The sequence below is a fragment of the Rhinopithecus roxellana genome, chromosome 7, assembly GCF_007565055.1.
Source record: "Rhinopithecus roxellana isolate Shanxi Qingling chromosome 7, ASM756505v1, whole genome shotgun sequence".
Lineage (NCBI taxonomy): Eukaryota > Metazoa > Chordata > Mammalia > Primates > Cercopithecidae > Rhinopithecus > Rhinopithecus roxellana.
This window is the reverse complement of record NC_044555.1, coordinates 54,730,998-54,747,391: the sequence shown is the minus strand read 5'-3', so window position 1 is coordinate 54,747,391 and position 16,394 is coordinate 54,730,998. Positions and strand designations below refer to the sequence as shown.

The following is a 16,394-nucleotide window of genomic DNA, read 5'->3' as shown; positions in this document are numbered from 1 at the left end:
GGAGATTCCAGTCTACCTGCATTAGCATAATAAGGAAGTCCCTTCTGCTTCAACCCTTACAGAAAAGTAACCAAAATAACCTTATATTAACCAATGAGCTTTTTTCCTATTGTTTTAGTTTCTTATTCCCACCCGACAAAACCCACTGTTCTGATATTGTCCAGCAGCTTTCATTCTATTTTGTAGAATGAAAGTAACCCTGATTAATGAATTGTGAATAAAAACCAATTAGATCTATAATTAAGTTTGTTGTAATTTTGTCTTACCATGTTTTCATTTAGGAAGAGCCTGCTACATTGTATGCTACTTACAGTGTCAGGAACATGCTTAGTGTGGGCCTTGGCTGCTTTGGAAAATACTCTGTTCTGTGCCCTTTCTAGTACATTAGATCTGTAAACTGGGCATCTGCAGATTTGGAGCATCAGTAAGCCTAAAATGATAGCGCTGTCCACACTTTGAAAATACTAAAGCAAGTTACAAAACCTATCCTGGTCTTGTGAAGAGAGGTCAGGAGAGTTAGTTGTTGAATTACTTCTTTTCAGAAATCAAGGCAGTGCGAGGGTGAACTCAATGAAGGGAGGTGCTCAATCTGCTACCATATTTATGACTTACCTTACTGGCCCTACTTTCTATATCCTCATTTAATTTTGGAAAGTGATATAGGGAAGAATATGTTTCAATGTCCCAGGACTGAAGGAAGAAATTCCTAATCAATGTCACAATTTCCAAGCCTTTTAAAGTAAATAATTCTTCTACAGCTATAGACAATTATTAAATTAATCTAAAAACACAATGTGCATAATTTCACAAAAATGATTAAAATTTAAAAATGAGAATATTCTTATAAATTTGGAAAATGCTAAAACTTATAAGAGATGACCTGAACTAGCTGCTCTTCCCAATATAGACCTGGGACAGAATGTCAAGTGCCAGAGTAAAGAAAGGATGGATGCACACTTTCTGAGGTCTGGTTTATTCTGAATACAGAAAATAGCCAGAATGACTGTCAGAAAATTTCACCAGAGGGAGAGGATTTCTCTCAAAAGAAGATGTCTACTTGCAATATGCAAGAGAATCTCTTTTTCTAGTCAATCATCTGAACTTATCCAGGGAAAGTCAGAGGATATCTATTTGGAGTGTTCTATGCTACTGAAGACCATCCAGAATGTATTTGTGTGTTGGCGGGTGGGGCAGTATCTTAATCTGAAGGGGTGTAGAAACTAAGTAATTCTGAGTTAAGGTTGCCAGATAAAATACAGGACACCTAATTAAATTTGAATTTTAGGTAAATAATAAATTTTATTATTTTTATTATAAGTGTGTCTCATTTTTGTTATTTATCTGGAATCCAAATTTAACGAAGTGTCCTGTATCTATTTGTCCTATTTGGCAAACCTTGTCTTGGTGTCATGAGTAAATAAAGATTCCTCAAGAAGAAGTAATGAAATTGGAGTCATATGTCAAATTTATATTAGAAAAGGAAATTAGTAGCACTGATGAGAATCAAATCAATAACTCAATCCCATTAACAATAGCTGCAAAAACAAAAAAAACCCCTAGGAATATACTTTATCATTAAGTGAAAGATCTCTACAAGGAGAACTACAAAACACTGATGAAAGAAATCATAGATGACTCTACCGGCGGGATTTGACAGCATGATGTCTCACAGAAAGTTCTCTGTTCCCAGACATGGGTCCCTCAGCTTCCTGCCTTAGAAGTGCAGCAGCAGGCACCATGGGAAGGTGAATTGCTTCCCTAAGATGACCCTTCCAAGTTGGTCCACCTCACAGCCTTCCTGGGATACAAGGCTGCCATGACCCGCATCTTGTGGGAAGTCAACAGGCCAGAATCCAAGGTGAACAAGAAGGAGGTGGTAGAGGCTGTGTCCATTGTGGAGACATCACCCATGGTGGTTGTGGGCAATGTGGGTGACAGGGAAACTCCTTGAGGCCTCCGGAACTTCAAGACCATTTTTGCTGAGCACATCAGCAGTGAGTGCAAAGGGCTATAAGAACTGTCATAAATCTAAGAAGAAGGCCTTTCTCAAGTACTGCAAGAAATGGCAGTATGAGGATGGCAAGAAGCAGCTGGAGAAGGACTTCAGCAGCATGAAGAAGTACTGCCAAGTCATCCACGTCATTGCCTACCCCCAGAAGCACCCACTTCCTCTGTGCCAGAAGGCCCACCTGATGGAGATCCAGGTGAACCGAGGCACCATGGCCAAGAAGCTGGACTGAGCCCGAGAGAGGCTCGAGCAGCAGGTACCTGTGAACCAAGTGTTTGGACAGGATGAGATAATCGACATCATTGGGGTGACCACAGGCAAAGGTTACAAAGGTGTCACCAGTCATTTGCACAGCAAGAGGCTGCCCCTCAGGACCCCCGAGGCCTGTGCAAGGTGACCTGCATTAGAGCATGGCATCATGCTCGTGCAGCCTTCCCTGTGGCATGCACTGGACAGAAAGGCTACCATCACTGCACTGAGATCAACAAGAAGATCTATAACATTGGCCAGGGCTACCTTATCAATGACGGCAAACTGATCAAGGACAAGGTCTCCACTGACTATGACCTGTCTGACAAAAGCATCAATCCCCTGGGTGGCTTTGTCCACTATGGTGAAGTGACCAATGACTTTTGTCATGCTGAAAGGCTGTTTGGAGGGAACCAAGAAGTGAGTGCTCACCCTCCACAAGTCCTTGCTGGTACAGACCAAACAGCGGGCCCTGGAGAAGATTGACCTTAAGTTCACTGACTCCACCTTCGAATTTGGCCGTGGGCACTTCCATATCAAGGAGGAGAAGAAAGTATTCATGGGACCACTCAAGAAAGACCAAATTGCAAAGGAAGAAGCTTATTTAGTGCCAGGAACAGATTTTGCAGCTGGTGAGGTCTCAATAAAAGTTATTTTCCACCGGCAAAAAAAAAAAAGAAAGAAAGAAATCATAGATGACACAAACAAATAGAAAAATATCCGTTGCTCATGGATTGCAAGAATCAATATTGTGAAAATGACCATACTATGCTAAACAATGTACAGACTCAATGCAATTCTTATGTAAATGCCAACATCATTGTTCAGAGAATTAGTAAAAACAATCCTCAAATTCATATGAATCCAAAAAAGAGCCTGAATAGCCAAACTAATTCTAAGCAAAAAGAACAAATCTAGAAGCATCACATTACCCAACTTCAAATCATACTACAAGGATATAGTAACCAAAATAGCATGGTACTGTGATAAATGTAGACCCATAGACCAACAGAATAGAATAGAGAACCTAGATATAAAACCAAATACCTACAACCAGCTTGTCCTTGATAAAGTAGACAAAAATATACACTGCAAAATGGACACTTGATTCAGTGTCCTTGGGTAGTCATGAGTAAGAGAATAAAACTGGATTCTGACCTCTCAGCACATACAAAAATTAACTCAAGATAGATTAAAGACTTAAATCTAATACCTGATACCATAAAAATTCCCAAAGTAAACCTAGTAAAAACTCTTCTGGACATTTGCCTAGGCAACGAATTTATGAGTAAGACCTCAAAAGCAAATGCAACAAAACAAAATTAAATAAATGATACCCAATTAAACTGGAAGCTTCTGCACAGCAAAAGAAGTGACCAACAGGGTAAATGGGCAACCTACAGAATGGGAGAAAATATTTGTAAACTGTGCATCTGACCAATGACTAATATGCAGATATGCAGAATCTATAAGGAACTCAAACAAATCAGTAAGAAAGAAAACCCTAAATAACCCCATTAAAAAGTCAGCAAATAACATGAACAGAAATTTCTCAAAGAAGATATGCAAATTGCCAACAGGTGTATTAAAAAAATACTCAACATCACTAATCATCAGGGAAATGCAAATTAAAACTACAATGAGATACCACCTTACTCTTGCAAAAATGACCATTATTAGAAAGTCAAAAAACAACAGATGTTGGCATGGATGTAGTATAAAGGGGACATATATGCATTGCTAATGGAAATGTAAAGTAGTATTTACAACCTCTGTGGAAAACAGTATGGTGATTTCTCAAAGAACTAAAAAGAGACCCGTCATTCAATCCAGCAATCCCACTACTGGTTATCTACTCAAAGGAAAATAAGTCATTGTATAAAAAAGACCCTTGTACATGTGTGTTTATTGCAGCACAATTTACAATTGCAAAGGTATAGAATCAACCTAGTGCCCATCAAGAAAATGTTCCACACACACCATGGAAGACTACTCAGCCATTAAAAAGAATGCAATCATCTCTTTTGCAGCAACTTGGATGGAACTGGAGGCCATTATCCTATGTGATGTAACTCAGGAACAGAAAACCAAATATGGCATTTTCTCACTTTAAAGTAGGAGCTAAGTTATGGGTATGCAAAGGCATAGAGAGTGGTAATATGAACATTGGAGACTGAGAAGTTGGGAAGGTAGAAGGAGGGAAAGGAATAGAAAACTACTTTTACAATGTACACTACTAGGCTGACAGGTGCCCTAAAATCCCAGACTTCATCACTATATAATTCATCCATGTAACTAGAAACCAGTTATACCCCAAAAGCTATTGAAATAAAACAATATATGTAAACTAAAATAAATTTAAAACTTCTCTATGAAAGACACCACCAAGAGGATGAGCAGACATGCCACAGACTATGAGAAAATGTTTGCAAAATACATATCTAATAAAAGACTATTATCCAAAATGTACAGTTAACTCTTATAACTTACAAATAAGAAAGTAAAAAATCAGATTTAAAAATCATCAAATAATTATTCTAATCAAATTGATGCAGGAACAGAAAACCAAATACCACATGTTCTCACTTATAAGTGGGAGCTAAACACTGGGTACTCATGGACATAAAGGTGTCAACACTGGACTGGACTATACACTAGACACTAGACTGACTATTGGAGAAACAAGTAAAGAAAGTGGGGGGCATGAGGACTGAAAAACTAACTCTTGGGTACTATTCTCACTACCTGGGTGACACGATCATTTGTATCCCAAACCTCAGCATCATTCAACATACCCATGTAACAAACCTGCACATGTACACCCTGAATTTAAAACAAAAGCTGAAATTATTTTACACATTTTAAATCCTGTGTTTTAACGAAGATTAAATTAATATAATACAGGAACAAAATTAAATTACTATAATACAAAAATATTTTAAAATGGGCAAAAGACAAGAACAGGTATTTCACCAAAGAAGATATACAGATGGCAAATAAGCATGTAAAAAAAAATGTTCAACATCATGTGCCATCAGGAAAATTCAAATTAAAACAACAATGGGATACCACTACACATCCCTTGGAATGACCAAAATCCAGACCAGTGACAGCACCAAATGCTGACAGGTATGTGGAGCAATGGACACTTTCATTCATTGCTGGTAGTAATACGAAGTAGTATAGCTACCTTAGAAGACAGTTTGGCAGTTCTTAAAACACTAAACATACTCTTACCATGTGATTTGGCAATTGCTGTCCTTGGTATTTACCTAGATGAGTTTAAAACTCATGTCTACAAAAAACCCTGCACACAGATGTTTATAACAGCTCTATTCATAATTGACAAAACTTGGAAAAAGCCAAGATGTCCTTCAGCAAGACTGTGGTATATCCAGACAATGGAATATACTCAACGATTAAAAAAAGAGCCATCAAGCTATGAAAAGGCCTGAAGAAACTTCAAATGCATATTTCTAAGTGAAAGAAGCATATATAAAAAGGTTGAATACTGTATGATTCCAACAGGTGACATGCTGGAAAAGGCAAAACTATGGAGACAATAAAAAGATAGTGATTACCAGGTGTCGGGGGTGAGAAACGGATGAATAGTCAAAGCTCAGAGGATTTCTAGGTCAGCGAAATTATTCCATATACTACAATGGTAGATGCATGTCAGTATATATTTATCCAAACCTAGAGAATGTATAATACCAAGTCTGAACTCTAATGTAAGCCATGACTTTCAGAGATAATGTTATCAGTGTAGCTTCACCATTTGTAGAAAATGTATCACTCTGGTGTGGGATGTTGACTGTGGAGGAGTCTGTGCATGGAAGGGAACTCTATAATTTCTGCTCAAGTTTGAACCTAAAATGTCTCTAAAAAGTAAAGTCTGTTTTAAATAACTACTCATATATCATGCAGCTATTTACTGAGTATCTGGTGTAACATGATATCATAAAGCTCTTCAGTAGGCTTCTTCTCTATATTCGACTTCAATTATAAGAAAGAATTACCCAATCCATATTCTAAGGATCAATAACAGCAAATAAGGAAACAAATAACAAAAGGTTTATAAAAGTCCATAAATATTTGCTGCAAAATCATAAATTGAAATGGACAGAGAAATTAGTCGGTTTATTTTTAAAACAAATTTAATTAGAAATGTCTGAAAAACATTTCTGACCACTTCTTCATTTACCCATCGTAAGTTAATGCCAAGCTCTTAACCACCTCTATGTTTTTACATGCTCAAAATACATATTTCTTCAAAGCATTTAAATTGAAAAATTGAATACATAGCACATGGCTTAGCTAAAGAAATGTAAGTAAATTTAGAAAGAGTTGTTTTGATCACATTTTAGAGATTTTCTGCAGAAAAAAAAGGCAGTTTCTACAAAAGTAATACCTTTCAAAATTGAAAGTGCTAGACTCCACCCGGACTCTACCATGTTGAGTCTTGTTGGTCCTGCGGCTGCTGCCTCAGTCTCTAGGACCTTGCAGGGACTCAGTCCTTCAGCATCACTATCCATAGCTCAGCTCAGCTCTTACTGCAGGCCATTCCCACAGCAGTCCATCCTGCCAGGGACAATGCAGCACAAGCATCTCCTTTGTTGAAGGCAGACGCTCTCACCGGGAGCATCATGGCAATCATTAATGCAGTGGTGGATGTCCAGTTTGATGGGATATCCTAAATGCCGTGGAAGTGCGAGGCAGGAAGACCAGGCTGATTTTGGAGGTGGCTCAGCATTTGGGTGAGAGCACAGTAAGGACCACTGCTGTGGATGGTACAGAAGGCTTGGTTAGAGGCCAGAAAGTCCTGGATTCTGGTGCACCAATCAAAATTCCTGTTGGTCCTGAGACTTTGGGCAGAATCATGAATGTCATTAAGGAGCCTGATGAAAGAGGTCTCATCAAAACCAAACAGTTTGCTCCCGTTCATGCTGAGTCTCCTGAGTTCATGGAAATGAGTGTTGAGCACGAAATTCTGGTGACTGATATCAAGGTCACCAGATCTGCTAGCTCCCTATGCCAAGGTTGGCAAAATTTGACTTTTTGGTGGTGCTGGAGTTGGCAAGACTGTAGTGATCATGGAGTTAGTAGGCAATGTCGCCAAAGCCCATGGTCGTTACTCGGTGTTTGCTGGTGTTGGTGACAGGACCCATGAGGGCAATGATTTATTCTGTGATCTGATGTTATCAACTTAAAACATGCCACCTCCAAGATAGTGCTGGTATATGTCAAATGATTGAACCACCTGGTGCTCGTGCCCAGGTAACTCTGACTGCACTGATTGTGGTTGAATACTTCACAGATCAAGAAGGTCAAGATGTATTGCTATTTATTGATAAAATCTGTTGCTTAATCCAGGCTCATGCAGAGGTGTCTGCCTTATCAGGCGGAATCCATTCTCCTGTGGGCTATCAGCCTACCCTGACCACTGACATGAGTACTATGCAGGAAATAATTACCACCACCAAGAAGGGATCTATCACCTCTGTACAGGCTATCTATGTGCCTGCTGATGACCTGACTGACCCTGCCTCTGCTACTACTTTTGCTCATTTGGATGTGCTGTCCCATGTCATTGCTGAACTGGGCATCTGTCCAGCTGTGGATCCTCTAGACTCCACCTCTTGTATCATAGATCCCAACATTGTTGGCGATGAGCATTATGATGTGGCCCATGGGGTGCAAAAGATCCCGCAGGACTACAAATCCCTCCAAGGCCTCATTGCCATACTGGGTATGGATGAACTTTCTCAGGATGACAAATTGACTATGTCCTGTGCACAGAAAATACAGCGTTACTTGTCTCAGCCATTCCAGGTTGTTGAGGTCTTTACAGGTCATATGAGGAAGCTGGTACCCCTGAAGGATACCATCAAAGGATTCTAGCAGATTTTGCCAGGTGAATATGACCATCTCCCAGAACAGACCTTCTATAGGCTGGGACCCATTGAAGAAGCTGTGGCAAAAGCTAGCTGAAGGCCATTCATTGTGAGGGGTTCTTGTCCTCTGTACTGTCCGTCTCCTTGCCCCTAATCCAAAAAGCTTCAGTTTTCTGTGTAGGCCACACAAGAAACTTGATTGAAGATGTCTTCTGAAAATTATTTAAGGTTTCCAATAAAATGTACACCCATCAAAAAATGAAAATGCTATTAATAACTTTCAATTTCCAAATTAGAACTAATTTTTATTCCATCTGCTTTTTTCCAACTTTCATTTTAGGTTCAGTATGTACATGTGCAGGTTTGTTACATGACTAAATTGCATGTCACTGAGGTTTGGCATACAAAAGATCCCGTCACCCAGGTAGTGAGCATGGTGTCTAATAGGTAGTTTTTCAAACCTCTTCTCCATCCCACCCTTCCCCCTCTAGTAATCCCCAGTGTCTGCTGTTCCTATCTTTATGTCCATGTGCACTCAATGTTTAGTTCCCACTTACAAGTGAGAACATTCAGTATTTAGCCTTCTGTTTCTGCATTAATTTGCTTAGGATAATTGCCTGCAGCTGCATCCATGTTGCTGCAAGGACATGATTTGGTTATTTCTTAAGACTGTGCAGCAATCCATGGTGTATATATACCACATTTTCTTTATCCACTTCACTGTTGATGGGCACCTAGGTTCATTCCATGTCTTTGCTATTGTGAATAATGCTGTGATGAACATACAAGTTCATGTGTCTTCTTGGTAGAATGATTTATTTTGGGGGGGTTATATACCAGTAATGGAACTGCTGGGTTAAATAGTAGTTCTAAGTTCTTTGAGAAATCTCCAAACTGCTTTTCTCAGTGGCTGAACTAATTTATATTCCCACAGTGTATAAGCAGTCCTTTTCCTCCAAAACCTTGCCAAAATCTGTTATTTTTGTCTTTTTAATAATAACCATTCTAACCAATGAATCTCACTGGTTTTGGGTGTGATTTTGATTTACATTACTCTAATAATTAGTGATGTTGAGCATTTTTTTCATATATTTGTTTGCCACATGTATGTCTCCTTTTGAGAAAGGTCTGTTCATGACCTTTGCCCATTTTTATGGGGTTTTTTGTTTTTTACTTGTTGAATTCAACATTTATGCTCCTTATACATTCTGGATAGTAGGCCTTTCTTGGATGCATAGTTTGAAAATATTTTCTCCCATTCTATAGGTTGTCTGTTTAATCTATTAATAGTTTCTTTTGCTGTAAAGAAGCTCTGTAGTTTAATTCGGTCCCACTTGTCAATTTTTGTTTTTATTGCAATTGCTTTTGGAAACTTAGTCAAAGTTTTTGCCCAGGCTGATGTCCAGAATGGTATTTCTTAGGTTTTCTTCTAGGGTTTCTACAGTTTTAGGTCTTACATTTCAGTCTTTAATTCATCTTGAGTTAAGTTTTGTATATGGTGCAAGGTAGGGGTCCAGTTTTGATCTTCTGCATATGGCTAGCCTGTTATTCCAGCACCATTTATTGAATAGGTAGTCCTTTCCACATTGCTTACTAGTGTTGAAGATCAGATGTTTGTAGGTGTGCAGCTTTATTTCTGGGTTCTATATCCTGTTCCATTGGTCTATATGTCTGTCTTTGTACATATACCATGCTTTTATGGAAAATGTCATTTATTTCTCACAAGTGCTATGAGGTAGGTACTACAGCTTTCCCCATTATATAGATGTGGAAACTGTAGCATAGAAGACATAGAAGAGATTAAATAGCTTGCCCAAATCCATGCAGTTCTTGAATGACTAAAATTCAGAACTGAGGACTGTCTGATTCCAGAGGCTGAGCATGCTATACAACCACACAAACCATTAAGAATCCACATTTTTTGAGATTAGAGAACAAAGGCTCAAAATCGTAACAAACTTATATTGAAGAAACAGCTAGATGAGAAAAAGCCAAAATTAGTGCAGTCTAAATTATATAGCGTTGAAAACAGAAAACCAAACACCGCATGTTCTCACTCATAGGTGGGAACTGAACAATGAGATCACTTGGACTCGGGAAGGGGAACATCACGCACTGGGGCCTATCATGGTGGGGGGAGGAGGGAGGGATTGCATTGGGGAGTTATACATGATATAAATGATGAATTGATGGGTGCTGACGAGTTGATGGGTGCAGCACACCAACATGGCATAAGTATACATATGTAACAAACCTGCACGTTATGCACATGTACCCTAGAACTTAAAGTATAATAAAAAAAAAAAAAAAGAAACCATATGGCACATGAAGAAGTAATAGAATATATGTGTAATTGAAATTTATTTTTAAAATTTCAGTATAAATTGATAATTGTATATATTTGTGGGGTACAAAATGATGTTACAATTTATAAATATGATGTGGAAAAATTAAACCAAGTTAAAAAAAAAAAAAAGAAATGAGATTGAATTACTGAATTACGTACTGCAATGTTATTTACATTATCAACTACCACTAAAAATAAACCTATTCTTAAAACTGTTTTAGCACACCTCTTGTCCTAAATCCCAAATCTATGAAGTCTTTCTGTCTAAACCGAGCACACCAATAAAGCAGATCATGAGAGCAAGCATCATACATTGCTGGAGAAAACCCAACCATGAAGATCACAAGAAGAAATGTTGGAATGTGTTAGTGATATTTTATTACTGCTCAGACAGCAGTAGAAATATATTAATGTAAAAGTGGTTCCCATACATTATTTTCTTTAGAAAATACAGTAGTAACTATCTCAATGGGTTTTTAATGAAAAATTAACTACGTTTTTTTTTTGTTTGTTTGTTTGTTTGTTTTTTTTTTTTTTTTTGAGATAGGGTCTTAGGTAGGAGTGCAGTGGTGTGATCATGGGTCACTGCAGCCCGGATCTCCCAAGCTAAAGTCATCCTTCCACCTCAGCCTCCCAAGTAGGTAGGACCATTGGCGCATGCCACCACACACAGCTAACCAGCTAATTTTTATTTTTTGTAGAGACAGGGTCTCACTATGTTGCCCAAGCTGGTCTCAAACTCCTGGCCTCAAGTGATCCACCCACCTCAGCCTCCCAAAGTGCTGGGATTACAGGTGTGAGCCACCGTGCCTGGCCTAATAGCTTTTTAAAAGTATATAAGTAATACACATTCCAAGTAAAAGAAAATTTGAAAAATACATAGATGTGCTAAAACATTTTAAAAAATGGAGTTTTTTGTTTTTTTTTTTGTTTTGTTTTGTTTTTTGCCTCTGGTCCAATTCCCACTCCAAACACTTCTGTTAATAAAGGTCATCTTTCAAAATTTATTTCTCTTGTGTACTACACACATATATACACCAGGAGAAATGAAAACACATACATATACTCTCAGATATTTTTCACACAAATAGGAACGTAGTATGTACTCTGTTTTGCAAATTGTTTTTTAATCTTATTGAAGTGTTACATAAATGAGCCAAAAATAGCCTATGTGTATTGGTCCCTAGGTTAATTATTTCTTCCCTGCAGGCTGAGACCCATTAGCTTAAGTCTGCTGGTAGTAAAATACAATTTTTACATGTCCAATTGTTTTTTTTTTTTTTTTTTTTTTTTTTTTTTTAATAATAACATATTTTATATTTTGAAATTTGCTGAAGGATTTTTTTTTTTTTTATTATACTTTAAATTCTAGGGTACATGTGCATAACGTGCAGGTTTGTTACATATGTATACTTATGCCATGTTGGTGTGCTGCACCCATCAACTCGTCAGCACCCATCAATTCATCATTTATATCATGTATAACTCCCCAATGCAATCCCTCCCTCCTCCCCCCTCCCCACTCCCCATGATAGACCCCAGTGTGTGATGTTCCCCTTCCCGAGTCCAAGTGATCTCATTGTTCAGTTCCCACCTATGAGTGAGAACATGCGGTGTTTGGTTTTCTCTTCTTGTGATAGTTTGCTAAGAATGATGGTTTCCAGCTGCATCCATGTCCCTACAAAGGACGCAAACTCATCCTTTTTTATGGCTGCATAGTATTCCATGGTGTATATGTGCCACATTTTCTTAATCCAGTCTGTCACAGATGGACATTTGGGTTGATTCCAAGTCTTTGCTATTGTGAATAGTGCCGCAATAAACATACGTGTACATGTGTCTTTGTAGTAGACTAATTTATAATCCTTTGGGTATATACCCAGTAGTGGGATGGCTGGGTCATATGGTACATCTAGTTCTAGATCCTTGAGGAATTGCCATACTCTTTTCCATAATAGTTGAACTAGTTTACAATCCCACCAACAGTGTAAAAGTGTTCCTATTTCTCCACATCCTCTCCAACACCTGTTGTTTCCTGACTTCTTAATGATTGCCATTCTAACTGGTGTGAGATGGTATCTCATTGTGGTTTTGATTTGCATTTCTCTGATGGCCAGTGATGATGAGCATTTTTTCATGTGTCTGTTGGCTGTATGAATATCTTCTTTTGAGAAATGTCTGTTCATATCCTTTCCCCACTTTTTGATGGGGTTGTTTGTTTTTTTCTCATATATTTGTTTGAGTTCTTTGTAGATTCTGGATATTAGCCCCTTGTCAGATGAGTAGGTTGCAAAAATTTTCTCCCATTCTGTAGGTTGCCTGTTCACTCTGATGGTAGTTTCTTTTGCTGTGCAAAAGCTCTTTAGTTTAATTAGATCCCATTTGTCAATTATGGCTTTTGCTGCCGTTGCTTTTGGTGTTTTAGACATGAAGTCCTTGCCCATGCCTATGTCCTGAATGGTACTACCTAGATTTTCTTCTAGGGTTTTTATTGTATTAGGTCTAACATTTAAGTCTCTAATCCATCTTGAATTAATCTTCGTATAAGGGGTAAGGAAAGGATCCAGTTTCAGCTTTCTACTTATGGCTAGCCAATTTTCCCAGCACCATTTATTAAATAGGGAATCCTTTCCCCATTTCTTGTTTCTCTCAGGTTTGTCAAAGATCAGATGGCTGTAGATGTGCGGTATTATTTCTGAGGACTCTGTTCTGCTCCATTGGTCTATATCTCTGTTTTGGTACCAGTACCATGCTGTTTTGGTTACTGTAGCTTTGTAGTATAGTTTGAAGTCAGGTAGCGTGACGCCTCCAGCTTTGTTCTTTTGACTTAGGATTGTCTTGGCAATGCGGGCTCTTTTTTGGTTCCATATGAACTTTAAAGCAGTTTTTTCCAATTCTGTGAAGAAAGTCATTGGTAGCTTGATGGGGATGGCATTGAATCTATAAATAACCTTGGGCAGTATGGCCATTTTCACGATATTGATTCTTCCTATCCATGAGCATGGTATGTTCTTCCATTTGTTTGTGTCCTCTTTGATTTCACTGAGCAGTGGTTTGTAGTTCTCCTTGAAGAGGTCCTTTACATCCCTTGTCAGCTGGATTCCTAGGTATTTTATTCTCTTTGAAGCAATTGTGAATGGAAGTTCATTCCTGATTTGGCTCTCTGCTTGTCTGTTGCTGGTGTATAAGAATGCTTGTGATTTTTGCACATTAATTTTGTATCCTGAGACTTTGCTGAAGTTGCTTATCAGCTTAAGGAGATTTTGGGCTGAGACGATGGGGTTTTCTAAATATACAATCATGTCATCTGCAAACAGGGACAATTTGACTTCTTCTTTTCCTAACTGGATACCCTTGATTTCTTTCTCTTGCCTGATTGCCCTAGCCAGAACTTCCAACACTATGTTGAATAGGAGTGGTGAGAGAGGGCATCCCTGTCTTGTGCCAGTTTTCAAAGGGAATTTTTCCAGTTTTTGCCCATTCAGTATGATATTAGCTGTGGGTTTGTCATAAATAGCTCTTATTATTTTGAGGTACGTTCCATCAATACCGAATTTATTGAGCGTTTTTAGCATGAAGGGCTGTTGAATTTTGTCAAAAGCCTTTTCTGCATCTATTGAGACAATCATGTGGTTCTTGTCTTTGGTTCTGTTTATATGCTGGATTACGTTTATTGATTTGCGAATGTTGAACCAGCCTTGCATCCCAGGGATGAAGCCCACTTGATCATGGTGGATAAGCTTTTTGATGTGCTGCTGAATCCGGTTTGCCAGTATTTTATTGAGGATTTTTGCATCAATGTTCATCAGGGATATTGGTCTAAAATTCTCTTTTTTTGTTGTGTCTCTGCCAGGCTTTGGTATCAGGATGATGTTGGCCTCATCAAATGAGTTAGGGAGGATTCCCTCTTTTTCTATTGATTGGAATAGTTTCAGAAGGAATGGTACCAGCTCCTCCTTGTACCTCTGGTAGAATTCAGCTGTGAATCCATCTGGTCCTGGACTTTTTTTGGTGGGTAGGCTATTAATTGTTGCCTCAATTTCAGAGCCTGCTATTGGTCTATTCAGGGATTCAACTTCTTCCTGGTTTAGCCTTGGGAGAGTGTAAGTGTCCAGGAAATTATCCATTTCTTCTAGATTTTCTAGTTGATTTGCGTAGAGGCGTTTATAGTATTCTCTGATGGTAGTTTGTATTTCTGTGGGGTCAGTGGTGATATCCCCTTTATCATTTTTTATTGCATCTATTTGATTCCTCTCTCTTTTTTTCTTTATTAGCCTTGCTAGCGGTCTGTCAATTTTGTTGATCTTTTCAAAAAACCAACTCCTGGATTCATTGATTTTTTGGAGGGTTTTTTGTGTCTCTATCTCCTTCAGTTCTGCTCTGATCTTAGTTATTTCTTGCCTTCTGCTAGCTTTTGAATGTGATTGCTCTTGCCTCTCTAGTTCTTTTAATTGTGATGTTAGAGTGTCAATTTTAGATCTTTCCTGCTTTCTCTTGTGGGCATTTAGTGCTATAAATTTCCCTCTACACACTGCTTTAAATGTGTCCCAGAGATTCTGGTATGTTGTATCTTTGTTCTCATTGGTTTCAAAGAACATCTTTATTTCCGCTTTCATTTCGTTATGTACCCAGTAGTCACTGAGGAGCAGGTTGTTCAGTTTCCATGTAGTTGAGCGGTTTTGATTGAGTTTCTTAGTCCTGAGTTCTAGTTTGATTGCACTGTGGTCTGAGAGACAGTTTGTTATAATTTCTGTTCTTTTACATTTGCTGAGGAGTACTTTACTTCCAATTATGTGGTCAATTTTGGAATAAGTGCGATGTGGTGCTGAGAAGAATGTATATTCTGTTGATTTGGGGTGGAGAGTTCTATAGATGTCTATTAGGTCCGCTTGGTGCAGAGATGAGTTCAATTCCTGGATATCCTTGTTAACTTTCTGTCTCGTTGATCTGTCTAATGTTGACAGCGGAGTGTTGAAGTCCCCCATTATTATTGTATGGGAGTCTAAGTCTCTTTGCAAGTCTCTAAGGACTTGCTTTATGAATCTGGGTGCTCCTGTATTGGGTGCATATATATTTAGGAGAGTTAGCTCTTCCTGTTGAATTGATCCCTTTACCATTATATAATGGCCTTCTTTGTCTCTTTTGATCTTTGATGGTTTAAAGTCTGTTTTATCAGAGACTAGGATTGCAACCCCTGCTTTTTTGTGTTCTCCATTTGCTTGGTAGATCTTCCTCCATCCCTTTATTTTGAGCCTATGTATGTCTCTGCATGTGAGATGGGTCTCCTGAATACAGCAGACTGATGGGTCTTGACTCTTTATCCAGTTTGCCAGTCTGTGTCTTTTAATTGGAGCATTTAGTCCATTAACATTTAAGGTTAATATTGTTATGTGTGAACTTGATCCTGCCATTATGATATTAACTGGTTATTTTGCTCGTTAGTTGATGCAGTTTCTTCCTAGCCTCGATGGTCTTTACATTTTGCCAAGTTTTTGCGATGGCTGGTACCGGTTGTTCCTTTCCATGTTTAGGGCTTCCTTCAGGGTCTCTTGTAAGGCAGGCCTGGTGGTGACAAAATCTCTAAGCATTTGCTTATCTGTAAAGGATTTTATTTCTCCTTCACTGATGAAACTTAGTTTGGCTGGATATGAAATTCTGGGTTTAAAATTCTTTTCTTTAAGAACGTTGAATATTGGCCCCCACTCTCTTCTGGCTTGTAGAGTTTCTGCCGAGAGATCTGCTGTTAGTCTGATGGGCTTCCCTTTGTGGGTGACCCGACCTTTCTCTCTGGCTGCCCTTCAGATTTTTTCCTTCATTTCAACTTTGGTGAATCTGGCAATTATGTGTCTTGGAGTTGCTCTTCTGGAGGAGTATCTTTGTGGCGTTCTCTGTATTT

At 38.5% G+C, this 16,394-nt stretch overlaps 2 pseudogenes; both read left to right on the top strand.

Annotated features, from left to right (window-relative positions):
* Positions 1-1,753: 1,753 nt before the first annotated feature.
* LOC104678998 lies at positions 1,754-6,302 on the top strand (annotated as a pseudogene).
* A 407-nt stretch (positions 6,303-6,709) lies between these two features.
* On the top strand, positions 6,710-8,248 carry LOC104678997 (annotated as a pseudogene).
* Positions 8,249-16,394: the final 8,146 nt, after the last annotated feature.